Raw genomic sequence first — 21,833 nt, 5'->3', positions numbered from 1 at the left:
CCGAATGGAATGGAAAGGAATGGAATGGAATGGAATGGAATGGAGTCAACCTGTAAGGAATGGAATGGAATGGAATGGAATGGAATGGAATGGAATGGAAACTAATCGAAAGGAATGGAATGGAATGGAATGGAATCACCCCGAATGGAATGGAATGGAATGGAATGGAATGGAATGGAATGGAATCAAACCGAATGGAATGGAATGGAATGCAATGGAATGGAATGGAATGGAATGGAATGGAATGGAGTGGAATGGAATGGAATCAACCCGAATGGAATATAATGGAATCAACCCGAGGGGAATTGAATTGAATGGAATGGAAATAATCCGAATGGAATGGAATGGAATCAACGAGAAAGGAATGGAATGGAATGGAATGGACTGGAATGGAATTGAATGGAATGGAATCAACCCGAATGGAATGGAATGGAATGGAATGGAATCAAAACGAATGGAATGGAATGGAATGGAAATGAATCGAATGGAATCAAGCCGAATGGAATGGAATGGAATGGAATCATCCCGAATGGAAAGGAATGGAATCAAATGGAATGGAATGGAATGGAATGGAATGAAACCGAATGGAATGGAATGGAATGGAATGGAATGGAATGGAATGGTATGGAATCAACCCGAATGGAATGGAATGGAATGCAATTGAATGGAATGGAATCAACCCGAATAGAGTGAAATGGAATGGAATGGAATCAACCCGAATGCAATGGAATGGAATGGAATAGAATGAAATGTAATAGAATGGAATAGAATCACCCCGAAAAGGAATGGAATGGAATGGAATGGAATGGAATGGAATGGAATGGAATGGAATGAACCCGAATGGAATGGAATGTCATGGAATGGAATGGAATGGAATGGAATGGAATCAACCCAAATGGAATGGAATATAATGGAATGGAATGGAATCAACACGAATGGCATGGAATGGAATGGAATGGAATGGAATGGAATGGAATGGAATGGAATGGAATGGAATCAACCCGACTGGAATGGAATGGAATGGAATGGAATGGAATGGAATGGAATGGAATGGATTTCAGCCGAATGGAATGGAATGGAATGGAATGGAGTGGAAGGGAATGGAATGGAATGGAATCAACCCGAATGGAATGGAATGCAATGGAATGGAATGGAATGCAATGGAATAGAATCACCCGAAAGGAATGGAGTGCAATGGAATGGAACGGAATGTAATGGAATAGAATGATTTGGAATCAACCCGAATGGAATAGAATGGAATGGAATGGAACGGATGTAACACGAATGGAATGGAATGGAATGAACCCGAATGGAATGGAAAGGAATGGAATGGAATGGAATGGAATGGAGTCAACCTGTAAGGAATGGAATGGAATGGAATGGAATGGAATGGAATGGTATGGAAACAAACGAATGGAATGGAATGGAATGGAATGGAATGGAATGGAATGGAATGGAATCAACACGATTGGAATGGAATGGAATGGAATGGAATGGAATGGATTGGAGTGCAATGGAGTCAACCTCAAACGAATGGAATGGAATGGAATGGAGTCAACCTGTAAGGAATGGAATGGAATGGAATGGAATGGAAACAAATCGAATGGAATGGAATGGAATGGAATGCAACAGAAACAACCGGAAAGGAATGCAATGGAATGGAATCTAATGGAATGGAATCAACCCGAATGGAAAGGAATGCAATGGAATCAACAGAATGGAATGGAATGGAATGGAATGGAATGGAATAGAATGATTTGGAATCAACACGAATGGAATGGAATGGAAAGGAATGGAATAGATGTAACACGAATGAAATGGAATGGAATGGGATGGAATCAACCCGAATGGAATGGAATGGAATGCAATTGAATGGAATGGAATCAACACGAATGGAATGGAATGGAATAGAATGAAATGGAATAGAATGGAATAGAATCACCACGAAAGGAATGGAATGGAATGGAATGGAGTCAACCCGAATGGAATGGAATGGCATGGAATGGAATGGAATGGAATGGAAAGGAATGGAATCAACCCAAGTGGAATGGAATGGAATGGAATCAACACGAATGGAATGGAATGCAATGGAATGGAATGGAATGGAATCAATCCGAATGGAATGGAATGGCATGGAATGGAGTGGAATGGAAAGGAATGGAATCAACCCGATTGGAATGGAATGGAATGGAATGGAATGGAATGGAATGGAGTTAACCCAAATGGAATGGAACGGAATGGAATGGAACGGAATGGAATGGAATCAATCCGAATGGAATGGAATGGAATGGAATGGAATGGAATGGAATAGTATCACCCCGAAAGGAATAGAGTGGAATGGAATAGAACGGAATGGAATGGAATGGAATGACTTGGAATGAACTCGAATGGAATGGAATGGAATGGAATGGAATGGATTCAACCTGAATGGAATAGAATGGAATGGAATGGCATGGAATGGAGTGGAATGGAATGGAATGGAATCAACCCGAATGGAATGGAATGGAATGGAATGGAATGGAATGACTTGGAATGAACTCGAATGGAATGGAATGGAATGGAATGGATTCAACCTGAATGGAATAGAATGGAATGGAATGGCATGGTATGGAGTGGAATGGAATGGAATGGAATCAACCCGAATGGAATGGAATGGAATGGAACGGAATGGAATGGATTGGAATCAACCCGAATGCAATGGAATGGAATGCAATAGAATGGAATGGAATGGCATGGAATGGAATGGAATTCAATGGAATGGAGTCAACCCGAAAGGAATGGAATGGAATGGAAAGGAATGGAATGGAATGGAATGGAATCAATCCAAATGGAATGGAATGGCAGGGAACGGATTGGAACGGAATCAACCCGAATGGAATGGATTGGAATGGAATGGATGTAACACGAATGGAATGGAATGGAATGGAATGGAATGGAACCAACCCGAATGGAATGGAATGGAATGGAATGGATTCAACCCGAAAAGAATGGAACGGAATGGAATGGAATGGAATGGAATGGAATCAATCCGAATGGAATGGAAAGGAATGGAATGGAATGGAATGGAATGGAATGGAATCAACCCGAATGGAATATAATGCAATCAACCCGAGTGGAATTGAATGGAATGGAATGGAATCAACGAGAAAGGAATCGAATTAAATGGAATGGAGTGGAATGGAATTGAATGCAATGGAATCAACACGAATGAATTGGAATGGAATGGAATGGAATCAAAACGAATGGAATGGAATGGAATGGAAAGGAATGGAAAGGAATCAAGCCGAATGGAATGGAATGGAATGGAATCATCCCGAATGGAATGGAATGGAATCAAATGGAATGGAATGGAATGGAATGGAATGGAGTTAACCCAAATGGAATGGAATGGAATGGAATGGAGTGGAAGGGAATGGAATGGAATGGAATCAACCCGAATGGAATGGAATGGAATAGAATGAAATGGAATAGAATGGAATAGAATCACCCCGAAAGGAATGGAATGGAATGGAATGGAATGGAATGGAATGCAATGGAAAAAACCCGACTGAAATGGAATGCCATGGAATGGAATGGAATGGCATGGAATGCAATCAAAACAAAAGGAATGGAATGTAATGTAATGGAATGGAATGGAATCAACACGAATGGCATGGAATGGAATGGAATGGAATGGAATGGAATCAACCCGATTGGAATGGAATGGAATGGAATGGAATGGAGTTAACCCAAATGGAATGGAATGGAATGGAATGGAGTGGAAGGGAATGGAATGGAATGGAATCAACCCGAATGGAATGGAATGGAAAGGAATGGAATAGAATCACCCCGAAAGGAATTGAGTGGAATGGAATGGAACGGAATGGAATGGAATAGAATGATTTGGAATCAATCCGAATGGAATGGAATGGAATGGAATGGAATGGAATGGATGTAACACGAATGGAATGGTATGGAATGGAATGGAATGGAATGGAATCAACCCGAATGGAATGGAAAGGAATGGAATGGAATGGAATGGAATGGAGTCAACCTGTAAGGAATGGAATGGAAAGGAATGGAATGGAATGGAATGGAAACAAATCGAAAGGAATGGAATGGAATGGAATGGAATCACCCCGAGTGGAATCGAATGGAATGGAATGGAATGGAATGGAATGGAATCAAACCGAATGGAATGGAATGGAATGCAATGGAATGGAATGGAATGGAATGGAATGGAATGGAATGGAATGGAATGGAATCAACCCGAATGGAATATAATGGAATCAACCCGAGAGGAATTGAATGGAATGGAATGGAAATAATCCGAATGGAATGGAATGGAATGGAATGGAATCAACGAGAAAGGAATGGAATGGAATGGAATGGACTGGAATGGAATTGAATGGAATGGAATCAACCCGAATGGAATGGAATGGAATGGAATGGAATCAAAACGAATGGAATGGAATGGAATGGAATCCTCCCGAATGGAAAGGAATGGAATCAAATGGAATGGAATGCAATGGAATGGAATAAAACCGAATGGAATGGAATGGAATGGAATGGAATGGAATGGAATGGAATGGAATGGAATGGAATCAACCCGAATGGAATGGAATGGAATGCAATTGAATGGAATGGAATCAACCCGAATAGAGTGGAATGGAATGGAATGGAATCAACCCGAATGCAATGGAATGGAATGGAATAGAATGAAATGGAATAGAATGGAATAGAATCACCCCGAAAGGAATGGAATGGAATGGAATGGAATGGAATGGAATGGAATGGAATGGAATGGAATGGAATGAACCCGAATGGAATGGAATGTCATGGAATGGAATGGAATGGAATGGAATGGAATGGAATGGAATCAACCCAAATGGAATGGAATATAATGGAATGGAATGGAATGGAATCAACACGAATGGCATGGAATGGAATGGAATGGAATGGAATGGAATCAACCCGATTGGAATGGAATGGAATGGAATGGAATGGAATGGAATGGAATGGAGTTCAGCCAAATGGAATGGAATGGAATGGAATGGAGTGGAAGGGAGTGGAATGGAATGGAATCAACCCGAATGGAATGGAATGCAATGGAATGGAATGGAATGGAATGGAATAGAATCACCCAAAAGGAATGGAGTGCAATGGAATGGAACGGAATGTAATGGAATAGAATGATTTGGAATCAACCCGAATGGAATAGAATGGAATGGAATGGAACGGATGTAACACGAATGGAATGGAATGGAATGAACCCGAATGGAATGGAAAGGAATGGAATGGAATGGAATGGAATGGAATGGAGTCAACCGGTAAGGAATGGAATGGAATGGAATGGAATGGTATGGAAACAAAACGAATGGAATGGAATGGAATGGAATGGAATGGAATCAACACGATTGGAATGGAATGGAATGGAATGGAATGGATTGGAATGCAATGGAGTCAACCTCAAAGGAATGGAATGGAATGGAATGGAGTCAACCTGTAAGGAATGGAATGGAATGGAATGGAATGGAAACAAATCGAATGGAATGGAATGGAATGGAATGGAATGGAATGGAATGGAATGGAACAGAAACAACCAGAAAGGAATGCAATGGAATGGAATCAAATGGAATGGAATCAACCCGAATGGAAAGGAATGCAATGGAATCAACAGAATGGAATGGAATGGAATGGAATGGAATGGAATAGAATGATTTGGAGTCAACACGAATGGAATGGAATGGAATGGAATGGAATAGATGTAACACGAACGAAATGGAATGGAATGGGATGGAATCAACCCGAATGGAATGGAATGGAATGCAATTGAATGGAATGGAATCAACACGAATGGAATGGAATGGAATAGAATGAAATGGAATAGAATGGAATAGAATCACCCCGAAAGGAATGGAATGGAATGGAATGGAATGGAATGGAATGGAGTCAACCCGAATGGAATGGAATGGCATGGAATGGAATGGAATGGAATGGAATGGAATGGAATCAACCCAAGTGGAATGGAATGGAATGGAATCAACACGAATGGAATGTTATGCAATGGAATGGATTGGAATGGAATCAATCCGAATGGAATGGAATGGCATGGAATGCAGTGGAATGGAAAGGAATGGAATCAACCCGATTGGAATGGAATGGAATGGAATGGAATGGAATGGAGTTAACCCAAATGGAATGGAACGGAATGGAATGGAACGTAATGGAATGGAATCAATCCGAATGGAATGGAATGGAATGGAATGGAATGGAATTGAATGGAATGGAATAGAATCACCCCGAAAGGAATAGAGTGGAATGGAATAGAACGGAATGGAATGGAATGGAATGACTTGGAATGAACTCGAATGGAATGGAATGGAATGGAATGGATTCAATCTGAATGGAATAGAATGGAATGGAATGGCATGGAATGGAGTGGAATGGAATGGAATGGAATGGAATGGAATGGAATCAACCCGAATGGAATGGAATGGAATGGAACGGAATGCAATGGAATGGAGTCAAAACGAAAGGAATGGAATGGAATGGAAAGGAATGGAATGGAATGGAATGGAATCAATCCGAATGGAATGGAATGGCAGGGAACGGATTGGAACGGAATCAACCCGAATGGAATGGATTGGAATGGAATGGATGTAACACGAATGGAATGGAATGGAATGGAATGGAATGGAATGGAATGGAATGGAATGGAATGGAATGGAATGGAACCAACCCGAATGGAATGGAATGGAATGGAATGGAGTCAACCCGAAAGGAAGGGAACGGAATGGAATGGAATGGAATGGAATGGAATCAATCCGAATGGAATGGAATGGAATGGAATGGAATGGAATGGAATCAAACCGAATGGAATATAATGCAATCAACCCGAGTGGAATTGAATGGAATGGAATGGAATCAACGAGAAAGGAATCGAATTAAATTGAATGGAGTGGAATGGATTTGAATGCAATGATATCAACCCGAATGAATTGGAATGGAATGGAATGGAATCAAAACGAATGGAATGGAATGGAATGGAAAGGAATGGAAGGGAATCAAGCCGAATGGAATGGAATGGAATGGAATCATCCCGAATGGAATGGAATGGAATCAAATGGAATGGAATGGAATGGAATGGAAAGGAATCAACCAGAATGGAATGGAATGGAATGCAATTGAATGGAATGGAATCAACACGAATGGAATGGAATGGAATGGAATGGAATGGAATGGAATAAACCCGAATGGAATGGATTGGAATGGAATCAACACGAATGGAATGGAATGGAATGCAATTGAATGGAATGGAATCAACACGAATGGAATGGAAGGGAATTGAATGGAAAGGAATGGAATGGAATGGAATGGAATGGAATCAATCCGAATGGAATGGAATGGAATGGAATGGAATGGAATGGAATGGAATGGAATCAACCCGAATGGAATGGAATGGAATGGAATGGAATCAACGAGAATGAAATGGAATGGAATGGAATGGAGTGGAATGGAATTGAATGGAATGGAATCAACCCGAATGGAATGGAATTTAATGGAATGGAATCAAAACGAATGGAATGGAATGCAATGGAATGGAATGGAAAGGAATCAAGCCGAATGCAATGGAATGGTATGGAATCATCCCGAATGGAATGAAATGCAATGGAGTGGAATGGAATAAACCCGAATGGAATGGAATGGAATGGAATCAACCCGAATGGAATGGAATGGAATGGAATGGAATCAACTCGAATGGAATATAATGGTATGGAATGGAATTGAATGGAATGGAATGGAATGGAATCAACCTGAAAGGAATGGAATGGAATGGAATGGAATGGAATGGAATGGAATGGAATGGAATGGAATCAATCCGAAAGGAATGGAATGGAATGGAATGGAATGGAATGGAATGGAATGGAATCAACACGAATGGAATGGAATGGAATGGAATGGAATCAACCAGAATAGAATATAATGGAATCAACCCGAGTGGAATTGAATGGAATGGAATGGAAATAACCCGAATGGAATGGAATGTAATGGAATGGAATCAACGAGAATGAAATGGAATGGAATGGAATGGAGTGGAATGGAATTGAATGGAATGGAATCAACCCGAATGGAATGGAATTTAATGGAATGGAATCAAAACGAATGGAATGGAATGGAATGGAATGGAATGGAAAGAATCAAGCCGAATGGAATGGAACGGAATGGAATCATCCCGAATGGAATGGAATGGAATGAAATGGAATGGAATGGAATGGAATAAACCCGAATGGAATGGAATGGAATCAACCCGAATGGAATGGAATGGAATGCAATTGAATGGAATGGAATCAACACGAATGGAATGGAATGGAATGGAATGGAATGGAATGGAATGGAATCAACCCGAATGGAATGGAATGGAATAGAATGAAATGGAATAGAATGGAATAGAATCACCCCAAAAGGAATGGAATGGAATGGAATGGAAAGGAATGGAGTCAACCAAAATGGAATGGAATGGCATGGAATGGAATGGAATGGAATGGAATGGAATGAACCCAAATGGAATGGAATGGAATGGAATCAACACGAATGGAATAGAATGCAATGGAATGGAATGGAATGGAATCAAATCGAATGGAATGGAATGGAATGGAGTGGCATGGAAAGGAATGGAATCAACCCGATTGGAATGGAATGGAATGGAATGGAATGGAATGGAATGGAATGGAATGGAGTTAACCCAAATGGAATTGAACGGAATGGAATGGAACGGAATGGAATGGAATCAACCCGAATGGAATGGAATGGAATTGAATGGAATGGAATAGAATCACCCCGAAAGGAATAGAGTGGAATGGAATGGAAAGGAATGAAATGGAATGGAATGACTTGGAATCAACTCGAATGGAATGGAATGGCATGGAATGGAATGGATTCAACCTGAATGGAATAGAATGGAATGGAATGGCATGGAATGGAGTGGAATGGAATGGAATGGAATGGAGTTAACCCAAATGGAATTGAACGCAATGGAATAGAATGGAATGGAATGGCATGGAATGGAATGGAATGGCATGGAATGGAATGGAAGGGAATGGAATGGAATCAACCCAAATGGAATGGAATGGAATGGAACGGAATGCAAAGAAATGGAGTCAACCCGAAAGTAATGGAACGGAATGGAAAGGAATGGAATGGAATGGAATGGAATCAATCCGAATGGAATGGAATGGCATGGAATGGAATGGAGTGGAAAGGAATGGAATCATCCCGATTGGAATGGAATGGAATGGAATGGAATGGAATGGAATGGAGTTAACCCAAATGGAATGGAACGGAATGGAATGGAACGGAATGGAATGGAATCAACCCGAATGGAATGGAATGGAATGGAATGGGATGGAATGGAATGGAATGGAATAGAATCACCCCGAAAGGAATAGAGTGGAATGGAATGGAACGGAATGGAATGGAATGGAATGACTTGGAATCAACTCGAATGGAATGGAATGGAATGGAATGGAATGGATTCAACCTGAATGGAATAGAATGGAATGGAATGGCATGGAATGGAGTGCAATGGAATGGAATGGAATCAACCCAAATGGAATGGAATGGAATGGAACGGAATGGAATGGAATGGAATCAACCCGAATGGAATGGAATAGAATGCAATAGATTGGAGTGGAGTGGAATCAACCCGAATGGAATAGAATGGAATGGAATGGCATGGAATGGAATGGAATGGAATGGAATGAAATGGAATGGAATCACCCCGAAAGGAATGGAATGGAATGGAATGGAATGGAATGGAATGGAATGGAATGAAACCGAATGGAATGGAATGGAATGCAATGGAATGGAATGGAATGGAATGGAATGGAATGGAATGGAATGGAATCAACCCGAATGGAATATAATGGAATCAACCCGAGTGGAATGGAATGGAATGGAATGGAAATAATCCGAATGGAATGGAATGGAATGGAATGGAATCAACGAGAAAGGAATGGAATGGAATGGAATATACTGGAATGGAATTGAATGGAATGGAATCAATCCGAATGGAATGGTGTGGAATGGAATGGAATGGAATCAAAACGAATGGAATGGAATGGAATGGAAATGAATGGAATGGAATCAAGCCGAATGGAATGGAATGGAATGGAATCATCCCGCATGGAAAGGAATGGAATCAAATGGAATGGAATGGAATGGAATGGAATAAAACCGAATGGAATGGAATGGAATGGAATTGAATGGAATCAACACGAATGGAATGGAATGGAATGGAATGCAATTGAATGGATTGGAATCAACCCGAATGGAGTGGAATGCAATGGAATGGAATCAACCCGAATGCAATGGAATGGAATGGAATAGAATGAAATGGAATAGAATGGAATAGAATCACCCCGAAAGGAATGGAATGGAATGCAATGGAATGCAATGAACCCGAATGGAATGTAATGGCATGGAATGGAATGGAATGGAATGGAATCAACCCAAATGGAATGGAATATAATGGAATGGAATGGAATTGAATCAATACGAATGGCATGGAATGGAATGGAATGGAATGGAATGGAGTGGAAGGGAATGGAATGGAATGGAATCAACCCGAATGGAATGGAATGCAATGGAATGGAATGGAATGGAATGGAATAGAATCACCCGAAATAAATGGAGTGGAATGGAATGGAACGGAATGGAATGGAATAGAATGATTTGGAATCAACCCGAATGGAATGGAATGGAATGGAATGGAATGGATGTAACATGAATGGAATGGAATGGAATGGAATGGAATGGAATCAACCCGAATGGAATGGAAAGGAATGGAATGGAATGGAATGGAATGGAGGCAACCTGTAAGGAATGGAATGGAATGGAATGGAATGGAATGGAATGGAAACAAATCGAAAGGAATGGAATGGAATGGAATGCAATGGAATGGAATCACCCCGAATGGAATGGAATGGAATGGAATGGAATGGAATGGCATGGAATCAAACCGATTGGAATGGAATGGAATGCAGTGGAATGGAATGGAATGGAATGGAATGGAATGGAATGGAATGGAATGGAATGGAATGGAATCAACCCGAATGGAATATAGTGGAATCAACCCGAGTGGAATTGAATGGAATGGAATGGAAATAATCTGAATGGAATGGAATGGAATGGAATGGAATGGAATCAACGAGAAAGGAATGGAATGGAATGGAATGGACTGGAATGGAATTGAATGGAATGGAATCAACCCGAATGGAATGGAATGGAATGGAATGGAATCAAAACGAATGGAATGGAATGGAATGGAAATGAATCGAATGGAATCAAGCCGAATGGAATGGAGTGGAATGGAATCATCCCGAATGGAAAGGAATGGAATCAAATGGAATGGAATGGAATGGAATGGAATGAAACCGAATGGAATGGAATGGAATGGAATGGAATGGAATGGAATGGAATGGAATGGAATCAACCCGAATGGAATGGAATGGAATGGAATGCAATTGAATGGAATGGAATCAACCCGAATAGAGTGGAATGGAATGGAATGGAATCAACCCGAATGCAATGGAATGGAATGGAATAGAATGAAATGGAATAGAATGGAATAGAATCACCCCGAAAGGAATGGAATGGAATGGAATGGAATGGAATGGAATGGAATGGAATGGAATGGAATGAACCCGAATGGAATGGAATGTCATGGAATGGAATGGAATGGAATGGAATGGAATCAACCCAAATGGAATGGAATATAATGGAATGGAATGGAATCAACACGAATGGCATGGAATGGAATGGAATGGAATGGAAAGGAATGGAATGGAATCAACCCGATTGGAATGGAATGGAATGGAATGGAATGGAATGGAATGGAATGGATTTCAGCCAAATGGAATGGAATGGAATGGAATGGAGTGGAAGGGAATGGAATGGAATGGAATCAACCCGAATGGAATGGAATGAAATGGAATGGAATGGAATGCAATGGAATAGAATCACCCGAAAGAATGGAGTGCAATGGAATGGAACGGAATGTAATGGAATAGAATGATTTGGAATCAACCCGAATGGAATAGAATGGAATGGAATGGAACGGATGTAACACGAATGGAATGGAATGGAATGAACCCGAATGGAATGGAAAGGAATGGAATGGAATGGATTGGAATGGAGTCAACCTGTAAGGAATGGAATGGAATGGAATGGAATGGAATGGAATGGAATGGTATGGAAACAAAACGAATGGAATGGAATGGAATGGAATGGAATGGAATGGAATCAACACGATTGGAATGGAATGGATTGGAATGCAATGGAGTCAACCTCAAAGGAATGGAATGGAATGGAATGGAGTCAACCTGTAAGGAATGGAATGGAATGGAATGGAATGGAAACAAATCGAATGGAATGGAATGGAATGGAATGGAATGGAATGGAATGGAATGGAACAGAAACAACCGGAAAGGAATGCAATGGAATGGAATCTAATGGAATGGAATCAACCCGAATGGAAAGGAATGCAATGGAATCAACAGAATGGAATTGAATGGAATGGAATGGAATGGAATAGAATGATTTGGAATCAACACGAATGGAATGGAATGGAATGGAATGGAATAGATGTAACACGAATGAAATGGAATGGAATGGGATGGAATCAACCCGAACGGAATGCAATGGAATGCAATTGAATGGAATGGAGTCAAGCCGAAAGGAATGGAATGGAATGGAAAGGAATGGAATGGAATGGAATGGAATCAATCCAAAAGGAATGGAATGGCAGGGAACGGATTGGAACGGAATCAACCCGAATGGAATAGATTGGAATGGAATGGATGTAACACGAATGGAATGGAATGGAATGGAACCAACCCGAATGGAATGGAATGGAATGGAGTCAACCCGAAAGGAATGGAACGGAATGGAATGGAATGGAATGGAATGGAATCAATCCGAATGGAATGGAATGGAATGGAATGGAATGGAATGGAATGGAATCAACCCGAATGGAATATAATGCAATCAACCCGAGTGGAATTGAATGGAATGGAATGGAATCAACGAGAAAGGAATCGAATTAAATGGAATGGAGTAGAATGGAATTGAATGCAATGGAATCAACCCGAATGAATTGGAATGGAATGGAATGGAATCAAAACGAATGGAATGGAATGGAATGGAAAGGAATGGAAAGGAATCAAGCCGAAAGGAATGGAATGGAATGGAATCATCCCGAATGGAATGGAATGGAATCAAATGGAATGGAATGGAATGGAATGGAATGGAATCAACCAGAATGGAATGGAATGGAATGCAATTGAATGGAATGGAATCAACCCGAATGGAGTGGAATGGAATGGAATGGAATCAACCCGAATGGAATGGAATGGAATAGAATGAAACGGAATAGAATGGAATAGAATCACCCCGAAAGGAATGGAATGGAATGGAATGGAATGGAATGCAATGGAATGGAATGAACCCGAATGGAATGTAATGGCATGGAATGGAATGGAATGGAATGGAATGGAATGGAATCAACCCAAATGGAATGGAATATAATGGAATGGAATGGAATTGAATCAATACGAATGGCATGGAATGGAATGGAATGGAATGGAATGGAAAGGAATGGAATCAACCCGATTGGAATGGAATGGAATGGAATGGAATGGAATGGAATGGAATGGAATGGAATGGAGTTAAGCCAAATGGAATGGAATGGAATGGAATGGAGTGGAAGGGAATGGAATGGAATGGAATCAACCCGAATGGAATGGAATGCAATGGAATGGAATGGAATGGAATGGAATAGAATCACCCGAAATAAATGGAGTGGAATGGAATGGAACGGAATGGAATGGAATAGAATGATTTGGAATCAACCCGAATGGAATGGAATGGAATGGAATGGAATGGAATGGATGTAACACGAATGAAATGGAATGGAATGGAATGGAATGGAATCAACCCGAATGGAATGGAAAGGAATGGAATGGAATGGAATGGAATGGAGTCAACCTGTAAGGAATGGAATGGAATGGAATGGAATGGAATGGAATGGAAACTAATCGAAAGGAATGGAATGGAATGGAATGGAATGGAATGGAATGGAATGGAATGGAATCAAACCGAATGGAATGGAATGGAATGCAATGGAATGGAATGGAATGGAATGGAATGGAATGGAATGGAATGGAATGGAATGGAGTGGAATGGAATGGAATCAACCCGAATGGAATATAATGGAATAAACCCGAGTGGAATTGAATGGAATGGAATGGAAATAATCCGAATGGAATGGAATGGAATGGAATGGAATCAACGACAAAGGAATGGAATGGAATGGAATGGACTGGAATGGAATTGAATGGAATGGAATCAACCCGAATGGAATGGAATGGAATGGAATGGAATGGAATCAAAACGAATGGAATGGAATGGAATGGAAATGAATCGAATGGAATCAAGCCGAATGGAATGGAATGGAATGGAATCATCCCGAATGGAAAGGAATGGAATCAAATGGAATGGAATGGAATGGAATGGAATGAAACCGAATGGAATGGAATGGAATGGAATGGAATGGAATGGAATGGAATGGAATCAACCCGAATGGAATGGAATTGAATGCAATTGAATGGAATGGAATCAACCCGAATAGAGTGGAATGGAATGGAATGGAATCAACCCGAATGCAATGGAATGGAATGGAATAGAATGAAATGGAATAGAATGGAATAGAATCACCCCGAAAGGAATGGAATGGAATGGAATGGAATGGAATGGAATGGAATGGAATGGAATGGAATGAACCCGAATGGAATGGAATGTCATGGAATGGAATGGAATGGAATGGAATGGAATGGAATGGAATGGAATGGAATGGAATCAACCCAAATGGAATGGAATATAATGGAATGGAATGGAATCAACACGAATGGAATGGAATGCAATGGAATGGAATGGAATGGAATCAATCCGAATGGAATGGAACGGCATGGAATGGAGTGGAATGGAAAGGAATGGAATCAACCCGATTGGAATGGAATGGAATGGAATGGGATGGAATGGAATGGAATGGAATGGAGTGAACCCAAATGGAATGGAACGGAATGGAATGGAACGGAATGGAATGGAATCAATCCGAATGGAATGGAATGGAATGGAATAGAATGGAATGGAATGGAATCAACCCGAATGGAATGGAATGGAATGCAATTGAATGGAATGGAATCAACACGAAAGGAATGGAAGGGAATTGAATGGAATGGAATGGAAAGGAATCAACACGAATGGAATGGAATGGAATAGAATGAAATGGAATAGAATGGAATAGAATCACTCCGAAAGGAATGGAATGGAATGGAACGGAATGGAATGGAATGGAATGGAATGGAATGGAGTCAACCCGAATGGAATGGAATGGCATGGAATGGAATGGAATGGAATGGAATGGAATCAACCCAAATGGAATGGAATGGAATGGAATCATCACGAATGGAATGGAATGCAATGGAATGGAATGGAATGGAATGAATCCGAATGGAATGGAATGGCATGGAATGGAGTGGAATGGAAAGGAATGGAATAAACCCGGTTGGAATGGAATGGAATGGAATGGGACGGAATGGAATGGAATGGAATGGAGTTAACCCAAGTGGAATGGAACGGAATGGAATGGAACGGAATGGAATGGAATCAAACCGAATGGAATGGAATGGAATGAAATGGAATGGAATGGAATCAACCCGAATGGAATGGAATGGAATGGAATGGAATGGAATCCACCCGAATGGAATGGAATGGAATGGAATGGAATGGAATGACTTGGAATAAACTCGAATGGAATGGAATGGAATGGAGTCAACCAGAATGGAATGGAATGGCATGGAATGGAATGGAATGGAATGGAATGGAATGAACACAAATGGAATGGAATGGAATGGAGTCAATAAGAATGGAATGGAATGTAATGGAATGGAATGGAATGGAATCAAATCGAATGGAATGGAATGGAATGGAATGGAATGGAATGGAGTGGAATGGAAAGGAATGGAATCAACACGATTGGAATGGAATGGAATGGAATGGAATGGAATGGAATGGAATGGAATGGAATGGAATGGAATGGAGTTAACCCAAATGGAATGGAACGGAATGGAATGGAACGGAATGGAATGGAATCAACCCGAATGGCATGGAATGGAATGGAATGGAATAGAATCATCCCGAAAGGAATAGAGTGGAATGGGATGGAAAGGAATGGAATGGACTGGAATGACTTGGAATCAAGTCGAACGGAATGGAATGGAATGCAATGGAATTGATTCAACCTGAATGGAATAGAATGGAATGGAATGGCATGGAAGGGAGTGGAATGGAATGGAAAGGAATGGAATCAACACGAATGGAATGGAAGGGAATGGAATAGAAAGAAATGGAATGGCATGGAATGGAATGGATTGGCATGGAATGGAATGGAAGGGAATGGAATGGAATCAACCCGAATGGAATGGAATGGAATGGAACGGAATGCAATGGAATGGAGTCAACCCGGAAGGAATGGAACGGAATGGAAAGGAATGGAATGGAATGGAATGGAATCAATCCTAATGGAATGGAATGTCATGGAATGGAGTGGAATGGAAAGGAATAGAATCAACCCGATTGGAATGGAATGGAATGGAATGGAATGGAATGGAGTTAATCCAAATGGAATGGAAAGGAATGGAATGGAACGGAATGGAATGGAATCAACCCGAATGGAATGGAATGGAATGGAATGGAAGAGAATCACCCCGAAAGGAATAGAGTGGAATGGAATGGAACGGAATGGATTGGAATGGAATGACTTGGAATCAACTCGAATGGAATGGAATGGAATGGAATGGAATGGAATGGATTCAACCTGAATGGAATAGAATGGAATGGAATGGCATGGAATGGAGTGGAATGGAATGGAATGGAATCAACACGAATGGAATGGAATGGAATGGAACGGAATGGAATGGAATGGAATCAACCCGAATGGAATGGAATGGAATGCAATAGAATGGAATGGAATGGCATGGAATGGAATGGAATGGAATGGAATGGAATGGAATGGAATCAACCCGAATGGAATGGAATGGAATGCAACGGAATGCAATGGAATGGAGTAAACCCGAAAGGAATGGAACGGAATGGAAAGGAATGGAATGGAATTGAATGGAATCAATCCGAATGGAATGGAATGGCATGGAATGGATTGGAACGGAATCAACCCGAATGGAATGGATTGGAATGGAATGGATGTAACACGAATGGAATGGAACGGAATGGAATGGAATGGAATCAACCCGAATGGAATGGAATGGAATGGAATGGAATGGAATGGAATGGAATGGAATGGAGTCAACCCGAAAGGAATGGAACGGAATGGAATGGAATGGAATGGAATGGAATCAATCCGAATGGAATGGAATGGAATGGAATGGAATGGAATCAACCTGAATGGAATATAATGGAATCAACCCGAGTGGAATTCAATGGAATGGAATGGAATCAACGAGAAAGGAATCGAATGAAATGGAATGGAGTGGAATGGAATTGAATGGAATGGAATCAACCCGAATGAAATGGAATGGAATGGAATGGAATCAAAACGAATGGAATGGAAAGGAATGGAAAGGAATGGAATGGAATCAAGCCGAATGGAATGGAATGGAATGGAATCATCCCGAATGGAATGGAATGGAATCAAATGGAATGGAATGGAATGGAATGGAATGGAATGGAATGGAACGGAATCATCCAGAATGGAATGAAATGGAATGCAATTGAATGGAATGGAATCAACCCGAATGGAGTGGAATGGAATGGAAAGGAATCAACCCGAATGGAATGGAATGGAATAGAATGAAATGGAATAGAATGGAATAGAATCACCCCGAAAGGAATGGAATGGAATGGAATGGAAGGCAATGGTAAAAACCCGACTGAAATGGAATGGCATGGAATGCAATGGAATGGAATGGAATGCAATCAACACAATAGGAATGGAATGTAATGTAATGGAATGGAATGGAATCAACACGAATGGAATGGAATGGAATGGAATGGAATGGAATGGAATGGAATCAACCCGATTGGAATGGAATGGAATGGAATGGAATGGAATGGAATGGAGTTAACCCAAATGGAATGGAATGGAATGGAATGGAGTGGAAGGGAATGGAATGGAATGGAATCAACCCGAATGGAGTGGAATGGAATGGAATGAAATGGAATAGAATCACCCCGAAAGGAATGGAGTGGAATGGAATGGAACGGAATGGAATAGAATAGAATGATATGGAATCAACACGAATGGAATGGAATGGAATGGAATGGAATCAACCCGAATGGAATATAATGGTATGGAATGGAATGGAATGGAATGGAATGGAATGGAGTCAACCTGAAAGGAATGGAATGGAATGGAATGGAATGGAATGGAATGGAATGGAATCAATCCGAATGGAATGGAATGGAATGGAATGGAATTGAATCAACCCGAATGGAATGGAATGGAATGGAATGGAAGGGAATCAACCAGAATAGAATATAATGGAATCAACCCGAGTGGAATTGAATGGAATGGAATGGAAATAACCCGAATGGAATGGAATGTAATGGAATGGAATCAACGAGAATGAAATGGAATGGAATGGAATGGAGTGGAATGGAATTGAATGGAATGGAATCAACCCGAATGGAATGGAATAAAATGGAATGGAATCAAAACGAATGGAATGGAAAGGAATGGAATGGAATGGAATGGAAAGGAAATAAGCCGAATGGAATGGAATGGAATGGAATGGAATGGAATGGAATGGAATGGAATGGAACAAACCCGAATGGAATGGAATGGAATGGAATCAACCCGAATGGAATGGAATGGAATGCAATTGAATGGAATGGAATCAACACGAATGGAATGGAATGGAATGGAATGGAATGGAATAAACCAGAATGGAATGGAAAGCAATGGAATCAACACGAATGGAATGGAATGGAATTCAATTGAATGGAATGGAATCAACACGAATGGAATGGAAGGGAATTGAATGGAATGGAATGGAATGGAATCAATACGAATGGAATGGAAGGGAATTCAATGGAATGGATTGGAATGGAATCAACACGAATGGAATGGAATGGAATAGAATGAAATGGAATAGAATGGAATAGAATCACCCCGAAAGGAATGGAATGGAATGGAATAGAATAAAATGGAATAGAATGGAATAGAATCACCCCGAAAGGAATGGAATGGAATGGAATGGAATGGAATGGAATGGAATGGAATGGAATGGAAAGGAATGGAGTCAACATGAATGCAATGGAATGGAATGGAATGGAATGGAATGGAATGGAATGGAATGGAATGGAATCAACCCAAATGGAATGGAATGGAATGGAATCAACACGAATGGAATGGAAAGCAATGGAATGGAATGGAAAGGAATCAATCCGAATGGAATGGAATGGCATGGAATGGAGTGCAATGGAAAGGAATGGAATCAACCCGATTGGAATGGAATGGAATGGAATGGGATGGAATGGAATGGAATGGAATGGAGTTAACCCAAATGGAATTGAACGGAATGGAATGGAACTGAATGGAATGGAATCAAACCGAATGCAATGGAATGGAATGGAATGGAATGGAATGGAATGGAATGGAAGAGAATCACCCCGAAAGGAATAGAGTGGAATGGAATGGAACGGAATGGATTGGAATGGAATGACTTGGAATCAACTCGAATGGAATGGAATGGAATGGAATGGAATGGTTTCAACCTGAATGTAATAGAATGGAATGGAATGTCATGGAATGGAGTGGAATGGAATGGAATGGAATCAACCCGAATGGAATGGAATGGAATGGAACGGAATGGAATGGAATGGAATCAACCCGAGTGGAATGGAATGGAATGCAATAGAATGGAATGGAATGGCATGGAATGGAATGGAATGGAATGGAATGGAATCAACCCAAATGGAATGGAATGGAATGGAACGGAATGCAATGGAATGGAGTCAACCCGAAAGGAATGGAACGGAATGGAATGGAATGGAATGGAATGGAATCAATCCGAATGGAATGGAATGGAATGGAATGGAATGGAGTCAACCTGAAAGGAATGGAATGGAATGGAATGGAATGGAATGGAATGGAATGGAATGGAATGGAATCAATCCGAATGGAATGGAATGGAATGGAATGGAATGGAATGGAATCAACCCGAATGGAATGGAATGGAATGGAATGGAAGGGAATCAACCAGAATAGAATATAATGGAATCAACCCGAGTGGAATTGAATGGAATGGAATGGAAATAACCCGAATGGAATGGAATGTAATGGAATGGAATCAACGAGAATGAAATGGAATGGAAAGGAATGGAGTGGAATGGAATTGAATGGAATGGAATCAACCCGAATGGAATGGAATTTAATGGAATGGAATCAAAACGAATGGAATGGAAAGGAATGGAATGGAATGGAATGGAATGGAATGCAATGGAATGGAAAGGAATCAAGCCGAATGGAATGGAATGGAATGGAATCATCCCGAATGGAATGGAATGAAATGGAATGCAATGGAATGGAATGGAATGGAATGGAATAAACCCGAATGGAATGGAATGGAATGGAATCAACCCGAATGGAATGGAATGGAATGCAATTGAACGGAATGGAATCAACACGAATGGAATGGAATGGAATGGAATGGAATGGAATAAACCCGAATGGAATGGAATGGAATGGAATCAACACGAATGGAATGGAATGGAATGCAATTGAATGGAATGGAATCAACACGAATGGAATGGAAGGGAATTGAATGGAAAGGAATGGAATGGAATGGAATGGAATGGAATGGAATCAATCCGAATGGAATGGAATGGAATGGAATGGAATGGAATGGAATGGAATGGAATCAACCCGAATGGAATGGAATGGAATGGAATGGAAGGGAATCAACCAGAATAGAATATAATGGAATCAACCCGAGTGGAATTGAATGGAATGGAATGGAAATAACTCGAATGGAATGGAATGTAATGGAATGGAATCAACGAGAATGAAATGGAATGGAATGGAATGGAGTGGAATGGAATTGAATGGAATGGAATCAACCCGAATGGAATGGAATTTAATGGAATGGAATCAAAACGAATGGAATGGAAAGGAATGGAATGGAATGGAATGGAATGGAATGGAATGGAATGGAAAGGATTCAAGCCGAATGGAAAGGAATGGAATGGAATCATCCCGAATGGAATGGAATGGAATGAAATGGAATGCAATGGAATGGAATGGAATGGAATGGAATAAACCCGAATGGAATGGAATGGAATGGAATCAACCCGAATGGAATGGAATGGAATGCAATTGAATGGAATGGAATCAACACGAATGGAATGGAATGGAATGGAATGGAATGGAATGGAATGGAATGGAATAAACCCGAATGGAATGGAATGGAATGGAATCAACACGAATGGAATGGAATGGAATGCAATTGAAAGGAATGGAATCAACACGAATGGAATGGAAGGGAATTGAATGGAATGGAATGGAATGGAATCAACCCGAATGGAGTGGAATGGAATGGAATGGAATCAACCCGAATGCAATGGAATGGAATGGAATAGAATGAAATGGAATAGAATGGAATAGAATCACCCCGAAAGGAATGGAATGGAATGTCATGGAATGGAATGTAATGAACCCGAATGGAATGGAATGGCATGGAATGGAATGGAATGGAATGGAATGGAATCAACCCAAATGG

The sequence above is a fragment of the Pan paniscus genome, chromosome 23, assembly GCF_029289425.2.
Source record: "Pan paniscus chromosome 23, NHGRI_mPanPan1-v2.0_pri, whole genome shotgun sequence".
Taxonomy (NCBI): domain Eukaryota; kingdom Metazoa; phylum Chordata; class Mammalia; order Primates; family Hominidae; genus Pan; species Pan paniscus.
The sequence above is the reverse complement of the archived record's forward strand: the minus strand, read 5'-3'. Positions refer to the sequence as shown.